This window comes from Podarcis pityusensis, assembly GCF_964106645.2.
Source record: "Podarcis pityusensis genome assembly, chromosome: 2".
Taxonomy (NCBI): Eukaryota; Metazoa; Chordata; class Lepidosauria; order Squamata; family Lacertidae; genus Podarcis; species Podarcis pityusensis.
Window position 1 is genome coordinate 45,685,464 of NC_138029.1, and position 9,404 is coordinate 45,694,867.

Sequence of the window (9,404 nt, forward strand, 5' to 3'; positions counted from 1 at the left end):
AAAACCTTATTCTAACAACTCATATTTTAAAATGCTTAAGCAAAGCTGTGATTAAAAAAATCCCTCACAAATCTCCCCAAACAAACTAAGGTACTTCTCATGGTGATTTCTTCTGTGGTACTTTCTTCCCACATATTTTAAAATATTACACTGAAAATGATTACGGTAGTTTAGTAGTTGGTGATTTGCATAGTTTTTGTTAGTCTGTTGTGTCAGTGCATACCATTAAGTACTCTTAATGCATTGATTTAGAACTCATTAGAGCCATTGCAAATGATTAGGTCAATAGAAGAGTCCACATAATTAGTGAAATAATGATGGCATAATGACACCGACTGGGGTTCGGTTCTCACTGAGGTGTCAATTCTGCGCCTGGGAGGTCAGGGAGTTCACATGACTGAACGCTCCTCTGCCCACAAAAATCCCTCCACACAGGACATTAGATATCAGGAAGGGTACAAACCTAGCCGCCACCCTAATACACTAGCGTCTGCAAGCAGAATTGTTTTTTTTTAATGGATCAGTATTTGATTGCATGCACCCCTTGCTTGAGGGATGAAGTGGTATAGTCCAAAGACAGATTTGTTTTGTTTTTGTTTGACTAAGTGCTAAACAAACAATCTATTATATTGTATGTAATGTGATCGCAGGACATTCATTTTTACATATTTAGTCATGTTTACCAGTGTGGAAGCGGCACAACACAGCACCAGTAGAAATTATCTAAGACTCAAAACTCACCCCCCCCCGCAAAAAAAAAATATACTTTTAACAAATAATGGGACTGTCTGAGGGGATACATCAGACAAAATGTGCTTCAAATTTTTTTGAACAAGCTCCATCCCCAAACTGATCTACAGTACATCTAGTTTCCCAGGTCTTTCCAAATCTGCATCTGCAATTGGTTTAAAGATGTTTTAAGGGTATTTACAAAAAAATTTTAAATTGTTTTATTGCTTGCCGTTTGCCACCCTTGGCTGCTTCAGGAGGAAGAACAGGAGAAGAATAGAAATAAAATAAAATAAAATAAAATAAAATATAGTTCTGAAAAAACTAATTTTACCTCAAAGGATGAAACAAACCCCTTCCAAGATTACTTAAGACTACCCATAGTAGATAGCAAGGCTTGGTAAGGATAATTTTATCCAAAAGTTTAACATTTTCTATATGCAACCATTTATATTGTTGTTATAGTCAGTTTAGATCTATATACCTATGAAGAGACCTGTGTGTGTGTGTGTGTGTGTGTGTGTGTGTGTGTGTGTGTAAGGGGGGAACACCTGCAATTATTGTATAATTTGTTTGGGGCTATCTCCAAGAGAATAAAATCCCTCGAGGCCCACAACTGAGCCCTATAGAGAAGACGTGGAACACATTTCTAGTATACATCTGCAATTGTGCTGCTACCAAACACCCACCCCTCATTCTATAGAAACATAAAACACATAATGCTATTTTCTGGCACTTTCTCCTTTGTAAACTCTACATGTTGTGTCCAGTTGTTTGTGAGGTCTTCTCTGAAAAACAACAACTTTGGTCTCTTGATCATTCTGGTGCAGTCTTTGTTTTTAGAACCGTTCCCAAATGTCTGAAGAAGGCGTTGTAGATGACACAGTATTGTTGAGCTACATCAAGAAAGAATATTTTCATCGTCAATTGGGGTGGATATCTTGTGGTAAACTCCCACCCTTACTTAATAATAAAGAAAATATCACTTTAGGGGGATAGATATCAGAATAATTTTTGATAGATTAGTGGCAGGGACATTACAGCAAAATTGAAACCATGGCAGGGAAGAAAAACAAAATGCATTGCACATTCTTCCTTTGGCTTTTCTTACACTTTACACCTTCAGTCTGCTTATATCATTGGCTCAATGGTTCTGTTTGTTTTAAATAAATCCCACAGTCTGTGATGCACATTATCATGTGCAGTTCACACCCAGAAGTCGCAGACCATTGATGGCAGGGTTTCTGGCCCAGCAGTCCGGATCTTTATCTTCCCCCTCGCCATGGACCATCTTTGATAGATGTGTAGAACCATCCACATGTCAATCATCTGATGTCATAATGGCATTGTCCCACCCACTTGTTGAAGTTGGCCCATGGAAGTTGGAGGGAGATACAGCCAAGGAGGATTGAATTCCTTCCTCATTTGCTGATATGTGGGGAGCTCAATCCTGATTTCTAGGCATGTCTGTATCTGCCACATACTTTTACATGACAGGGGTGGGGCGGTTGGGCATATTTTGAGGGAAAATAGCTTCATGGGCCAAATGGGGAAATCTGGTGGGCCAAATTTGGTCTGGCAGGGGGAGAATCCATGATGTAGACACATGTAAGATATTAGGTCAAAACCCCCATTGCAGACTAATTCAAGCAGTTTAGGTGAGAGAGGATGTCACAATAGGTCCCCCATTAAAAGTCAGGATCTACAGCAAGTCCTCATTAAATGTAGATGTCCAGACATGGCCAATGTTTGCATATATTTCTGGGTAGCTGAAAAACTGCCGGGGGGGGGGCATGGCTTAATTCTGTAGCTACTGTTTCCCAATATGATGGGCATGCAAATATGGAACTGTGATAACTCATGAAATAGTGCATGTGGAAAACAGTTTTTTGAGCCACAGAGAGGAGGTTACCTGCCACCATTGTGCTGAGAATAATTACTACAACCTTGTAAACAACGAGCAAGAAACTAGTCTCTGCAGCCGTCTAAAGGCATGTAATTGGAAACGGATGCCGGCACTTCACTGCCACCATGCAAGGCAGTATTGCAAGAAAGTGAATTGATCAGGAATGCTGGGCACATGCCAAGAAAACCTTGCAACCATCTGACACTTCATCATGCAAGGCCAGTCACAGAGAGTCAATTTGGCAAGATGTGGACTGCCAGAAGGAGGCAGAGGACAAATGCCTTGAAACAGAGGGATACATGCATCATTATCAGCCTAACATCAAAACTCCTTTGCAATAAGTTGGGTTCTTCCTAATAATTCCATCCCCATTGGGCCACAGCAGGCATGTCCAAAGTCCATTTTGGGGGCCTAATCCGGCCCTCCGGTCAGTTTACTCTCTCTGTGTTCTCTCTCTGCGTTCTAAAAAAAAGGTCAATAATTTGGGATAAAATTATATAAAAAGCTCAACAACTTTGGTCCTCAAATCTGGCCCTCTTTGAAAAAGGTTTGGGCACCCCTGGGCTACAGTATTTTTTGCTTTGGAAAATGTTGAGAACCTGTTCATTCAGTTGTGTCAGCCTTTCATGCCAATTTTCTGCAATGCAGGTGTTCTTTGTATCCTTGCTGACATCCATACGAACAACTCCAGAAACTCCAAGGACCTGTTTCCATTGATGAGAATGCTTCATTTTGCAGAAGTTACTGCTGTGTAGGAAAGTACTGAAGTAGGAGTGGAGTTCAAGATGTTTTATTGAGACAGAATGGTTTAAACCATACATTCTGCCATAAATGGAACACACTATGTTCAGTAATGTCCTGGAACATGAACAGTGAGGGATGGGAAGAGGGGAGCTGGAATGCTGATGTCATCTACCAGATTTCCAGGGTAAATAATGGACTTGCCTTGCTCTGACAAATGAATAAAGGAAGTTAGAGAATGAAGGAAATAGTCAAAGCAGAGTTTAAATACTTCTATCCTACTTCAAAGTCCAACACATTTCTGGTCTTGTCAATTTGAGTGAAGATTCCCCCCCCCCAAATACCTAGACTTTTTAAATACCTAGCCCTCTGTTTATTAAATTTGTTGTTAACTTTGAGGGTGCAATGAATTCTGTTTTGTTGTATTTATACAGTTGTTTCTTTTTTATCACTGTTTTATGTCTTACTTTGAGTTTCATTTCTTTCTTTTTTGACTTGTAATCCATCCAACGAACTTAATATTATGGAGTGGCACATAAATTTTAAAAATTCAAGATTGATTGCATATCTCATTCAAATGTAAAGGTTGCTCATCAGGCAGCTGAATATATTTTGCTTAAACTAAATATTTTGTGCAGATTGAGCCTACACAGCAGTTCAATGGGGCTTACTCTCAGGTAACTGTGCATAGGATTGGAGTTACCCCACACGGTTGATGAGGGATATGAATCTAGGTCTCCCCTGTCCAATTTCAACACACTAACCAGTAGGGATGGGATTTTTTTTTTATTCAGTTCACAATATACAAATCAAAACACAGCCATGCTTTGAAATGTGCACTTCTCCAGCAGTTCTCTAGCTACACAATGTGTACAAAAACGCATATATACAAAGGTAAAGTGAGCATAAGAAATGCATATATTAGTGAAAAATAGCATGCAAAAAATGCATTACATAAAGGAAAACTGCTGTGCAAAAATGTGTATATAAAGCAAAATCTGCACTAAAAGGTTGCTGAATTTTCATGAGGACTTTTTTTTGAAGGGCGGGATTCACAAACAGATATGGAAATGCGGACATGGGAAAAATGAGAAACGGAGAGAAACCAAATCAACCGCTTTGCCCATCCCTACAAACCAGCACTCTACCCTTTGCCACAGTTGTGTTCAATGACTGTTTGCTTATCATAATAAATTCAGCATTATACTATTGGGCATTTTTTGTGAGGGAAGTGGGGAGTGTTTACACACACAGAAAGATGCATCAATACACCTGCCATTTTCTCTTCTCCAGAGACAGAGCTTGGGTGGCTATCATGATGAGTTCCTGCACTTCAAAAGTTACTGCTACACCACTGGCTATGTCCAGTCAATCAAAGGTATGCACGGCTTGATGCCGAAGTGACTGAAGAAATGATCTGAAAGGTGTTCTGAGGGGAACCAATCTAATGAGTTCCATGATATAATTCCAGGGATCACAGTGTGCAGGGATGCACTGCAATCTGTGGCTATCATGTATTATTTCAACTACTGCTATAGAAAAGTGGGAGGCTGAGAGTAAACTTGGAAGAAATCCTTTGATTACTGCAGTCATGTCTCTGAAATGAGTGTTTTTTCTGTATATTATGAATTTTATGGGGAAAAATGATCACGGAGGGTATTTGGAACTGCATATAGAAACATTTCAGGCACTGGTTTTTCTTCCAAGAGTTTGTATAAATTGCATTGGTCCTGGTTCCTGACGTGCCTGGTAGCACCAGGCAGCAGAATCAGACCCTTCACCATCTCCTCACTGCCACTCCTCTTCTTTCCCAGCTGTCTGCTTTTTCTTCTTCCTCCAGCCACGTCTCCTGCTCTTTCTCTCCTCTCCTTTGCAGCACTATGGAGGGGTGGGGCATTGCATCCCTCTGTGGAGAGCAGGCTCCCATTGGATGTAAGGCCAGGAGATTTTGCTGCCTGAAGGGAAGGACAATATGATGTCCCACCACCACCACCTTTCCATGTATAGGAGTCCAATGGACTAGCTCTTGAATCTAGCTTCAGGATGTTGGTAATGGGACAACATCTACCACTACACCTGAGGGAACCAGGCAAGCTTAGAGGGTGCAGGGCAGGCTATGGGGCACACACAGTTCTGCCCTCCAGTACTTGCCATTTCCCACCCGCCAGCACCTCCTGCCTGAGTGGCCACCTCATTCTACCAGAGAGAGCAAATCATGCACCCATTTCAAGGGTGGGAGGGGCACGGCTAAGGGACAGGATGCCACAGAAACACACAGCCCCAGAGCTGGCCCTGGTTTCTGACACTTGGAGACAATTGAGAAACTTGAAGTTGAAGGCCCATATCTGCAGCACAAGTTCATCCACAGGCACTATGTTGTTGTACAGACAAGGAAGGAAAAGTTTAATGCCGCATCGGCCGAAATGCAGTGAGAGCAGACAATCGTAGATCTTAGAGCACCTCAAAAGGTATCATTGCTGAAATGGGAAAGAGTAATTATGTGTCAGAACAGCAGCTTGTGTACCATTAAGCTCTGGCACTCCCTCACGAACATCTTGAGAGAGAGCTAACAAATGCAAAGGTGATGGATCACATGGAAATATCTCATCATGTACTTTGCGGGTGGAAAGCAGAGTGGTTTAACACCGGTGTCACCTCTCCTTTGGCTCATCCTGCGGAAAGAAAATCCTTGCTAGGTGAGCGATCAAATGCAGTGTTTTGCTATGAAATCCTGAAAATTTTAAGAAAGAATATTTCATATTATTTAAAACATGCGGTCTACCTCAACCACATAGTGACCGCAAACATTCTGTGTGAGGCACAGGAAAGCTATTGAAATCACAAGTGAGGGAAGAGAAGGGTTTCTGTGACATTTTGGCTCATCATCTGCTGTCATTATTTTTCCATGGACAATTCTGTAATAAAATGTTTGGTTTTGTGGGCAGCGATGTTAGGAAACTGTGCTAAGGAATGCAAAGTTTTAGGACATTTGTGTTTTTTTGCTGTGTTTAAATATTTATTATTTGTTAAATTTATTTCCTGCACTTCCTGACAAAGGAGCCCAGGGCAGCAAACACACATAAATTAAAACAATTCAAATACAATCCCAATACAGATCAGGAAATATCTCTACCTAAAAGGCTAATTGGAAGAGGGGGGTCTTCAGTAGGCTGCCTCCTCCTGGCTTCATCTGTTGAAACAGCTACAAAATGAGAGTTGTCTTTTTAGTGCATCATCATCATCATCATCATCATCATCATTATTATTATTATTTTGACCTGGCGATTCTCACTGCCTCTTTCAAAGTTATGCAAGATTTTTAGCTGTGCGGTATGAGCTCAGCTAGGTGGGGAAGTCCCACTTTAATTAACAGCAAAATACTATTGGCAGTGTTTTGGGGCTTCGCTCATTTTACCAAAAAGTAAATTGTCAGTTGTGCTTGTTAACATGGACTGATAATTATAAGTCTCATACATAAACATATTTTTCTTGACAAATTTTCACCTAGCAGCCTCATTAGAATAATGAAAGGTACTATGAGCAAATAAGTGCAAATACTGGAAAAAGCTTCTGTCTGCTCATTGCTTTTCTGACATCACAGCAGTTCTCATAGAGCCAGCAGAGATATTAGTCCAACTGGCTTAACTATGTGTAAATAGCTTCTCATGTGAGTGGCTAACCTGTTTATCTACAGTGGTACCTCGGGTTAAGTACTTAATTTGTTCCGGAGGTCCGTTCTTAACCTGAACCTGTTCTCAACCTGAAGCACCACTTTAGCTAGTGGGCCCTCCTGCTGCCCGAGCCCGATTTCTGTTCTTATCCTGAAGCAAAGTTCTTAACCTGAAGCACTATTTCTGGGTTAGCGGAGTGTGTAACCTGAAGCATATGTAACCCGAGCGCCTTCTCAAAGCCCAGTAAATGCTTGTCTGGCTTTGGGAAGGGGGGAAGAAGAAGAGGAGGAGGAGGAGGAGGAGGAGGAGTTTGGATTTGATATCCCACTTTATCACTACCCTAAGGAGTTTCAAAGTGGCTAACATTCTCCTTTCCCTTCCTCCCCCACAACAAACACTCTGTGAGGTGAGTGAGGCTGAGAGACCTCAAAGAAGTGTGACCAGCCCAAGGTCACCCAGCAGCTGCATGTGGAGGAGCGGAGACGCGAACCCGGTTCACCAGATTACGAGACTACCACTCTTAACCACTATACCACACTGGCTCTTGAAGGATCTGATAGGGTCCTAGAGTCCTCCTTGCTCCTTCCCAAAGCCAAGCAAGCACTTCCCTGGCTTTGGGATGGAGTTGGAGAGCTCTAGGACCCTGCCAGAGACTCATGCCTCCTTCCCAAAGCTCCTGACACTGCAAGGGCTGGGTGGGGGCTCAAAAGGCCTTGCACAGGGTGGCATTTTACCAAGGTCTGCACTCCCCCCACATTTATGCAGAGAGACTGACTTCGGAGTAGGCATGTATAGGATTATTCAACTAAAATTGTTATTAGCCACTGATATTCCTTTCCTCTGTGAAATTCCTTAATCCTTAAAAAACAACTAGTGGTCATCACCACTGCACTTTGTTGGTTATGGGTAGTGCAGGGCTCTAGGCTGGTTGATGGGGTAATTAGAACATTAGCAATTAGGAAGTGGGAACAAGGTGGAGTGCTATTGTGTAGAAGGTCAGAAGGTCAATTGCCAGAAGGTAACTATTTGGAAGAGTGATGGGTTGGGAACAGTTTGGTACATTAGGCAGGAAGTACATAACTGTGGAGACTAAGAAAGCTTTGGGAAGGGATATTGGCTGGAATTAGATTAGGATACACTTTGGGATGGATAATTACAGTGTTTCAGGAAAGAGGGGTAATAATTCTGGGGTGCGCGCGCGTTGTACAATAAAGTTATCTGCTCCCATCCCTCATATTAATCTACACATGATTCCAGAGATGTTTCATGTGCAGAAAGACTTTTCATTCATAATCTAACAACTTCTGCATTCTTCAGCAGCTATGAAGGTTGAAACAAATGATACTTATGGCTGCGTTCAGCATTTTAACTTGAATTTATTTGAAAGTAATAGGGTTAAAACTCTTTGGAAAATGATAAGGAAAGTTAAGATGTTGCCATCAAAGGATTGGAATGCTTAAAATTATACCTTTAAGTTTTCTATGTTTACATTTTCCTAACCTAAATGTATTCTTAGTAGTGTCACTCCGTTAAGTGTTATATGCTAATGATATAATTGAGCTCTCTAATTGATACTAATGACAGGTGCTGATGACACAAGTGCACACTACAGTCAAGATGGGCTCTCCTCAGGGTTATCAGAAGGTCTTGCTTCAAACATTTCCCAAATTCTCAATCTTCCTTCCAAACTTTATCTCTCAGGCACATTTCTTGGCATTTTGCATCTGCTCAAGTTTACTTTTGGAAGCTGTTTTAACTCTGCGTACTAAGAAAGTTCCATTTTCAGCTTTAAAAAAAGTTTTTTTTTAATGAAACAAGTTTCAACAAGAGGAGCTCAAGACTATGGTATCTCTAGAGGCCATAATGCTCTAGTGAAAATGGGGTGGGCACAAGGACTTCTAAATTCTTCTCTGGCTCGGATTTCAATCTGAGCAGCAAGCCAGAGAGGAACTAATTCCTCCCACTTGCCTACTTTTGAGCTACCTTCCACTTGTAGATATGCAGCTGGTCTGTGAGAAGTGGTAAGAGGAAGGGAGAGACACTTCTCTCCATCTTGACTGTAACTGGAGCACAGCTATAGCAGTGTGATAGCAGTCCCGAAAAATATCATTTCCCCTAGAGCCAGGAATGCCAGCTTGGCCTTACAACTGTGGGTCCTGGGGCCGTGGGTGCCTTGCAGTATGCATGGCCCTGGTGCCAAAATTTGTGGGTGCCTGGCCCATTCATGAGGAAATTTGTGGGTGCTCGGGCACCTGGGGCCCCAGGGAGCCGGCACCTATGCCTAGAGCTATGTAGTAACAGAGTGCTTCAGATGTAGGAGTATAGGAAAGAGATTTCCCTCAATATTTCCTCTCACC

General features: G+C 41.8%; 1 long non-coding RNA gene across 1 annotated transcript; it reads right to left on the reverse strand.

Annotated features, from left to right (window-relative positions):
- Positions 1-1,452: 1,452 nt before the first annotated feature.
- On the reverse strand, positions 1,453-2,034 carry LOC308471824. Its single transcript, XR_013983165.1, has 2 exons — positions 1,841-2,034; positions 1,453-1,625 (listed from the first exon to the last, which is right to left on the reverse strand). It is a non-coding gene; the product is annotated as an uncharacterized lncRNA (long non-coding RNA).
- Positions 2,035-9,404: the final 7,370 nt, after the last annotated feature.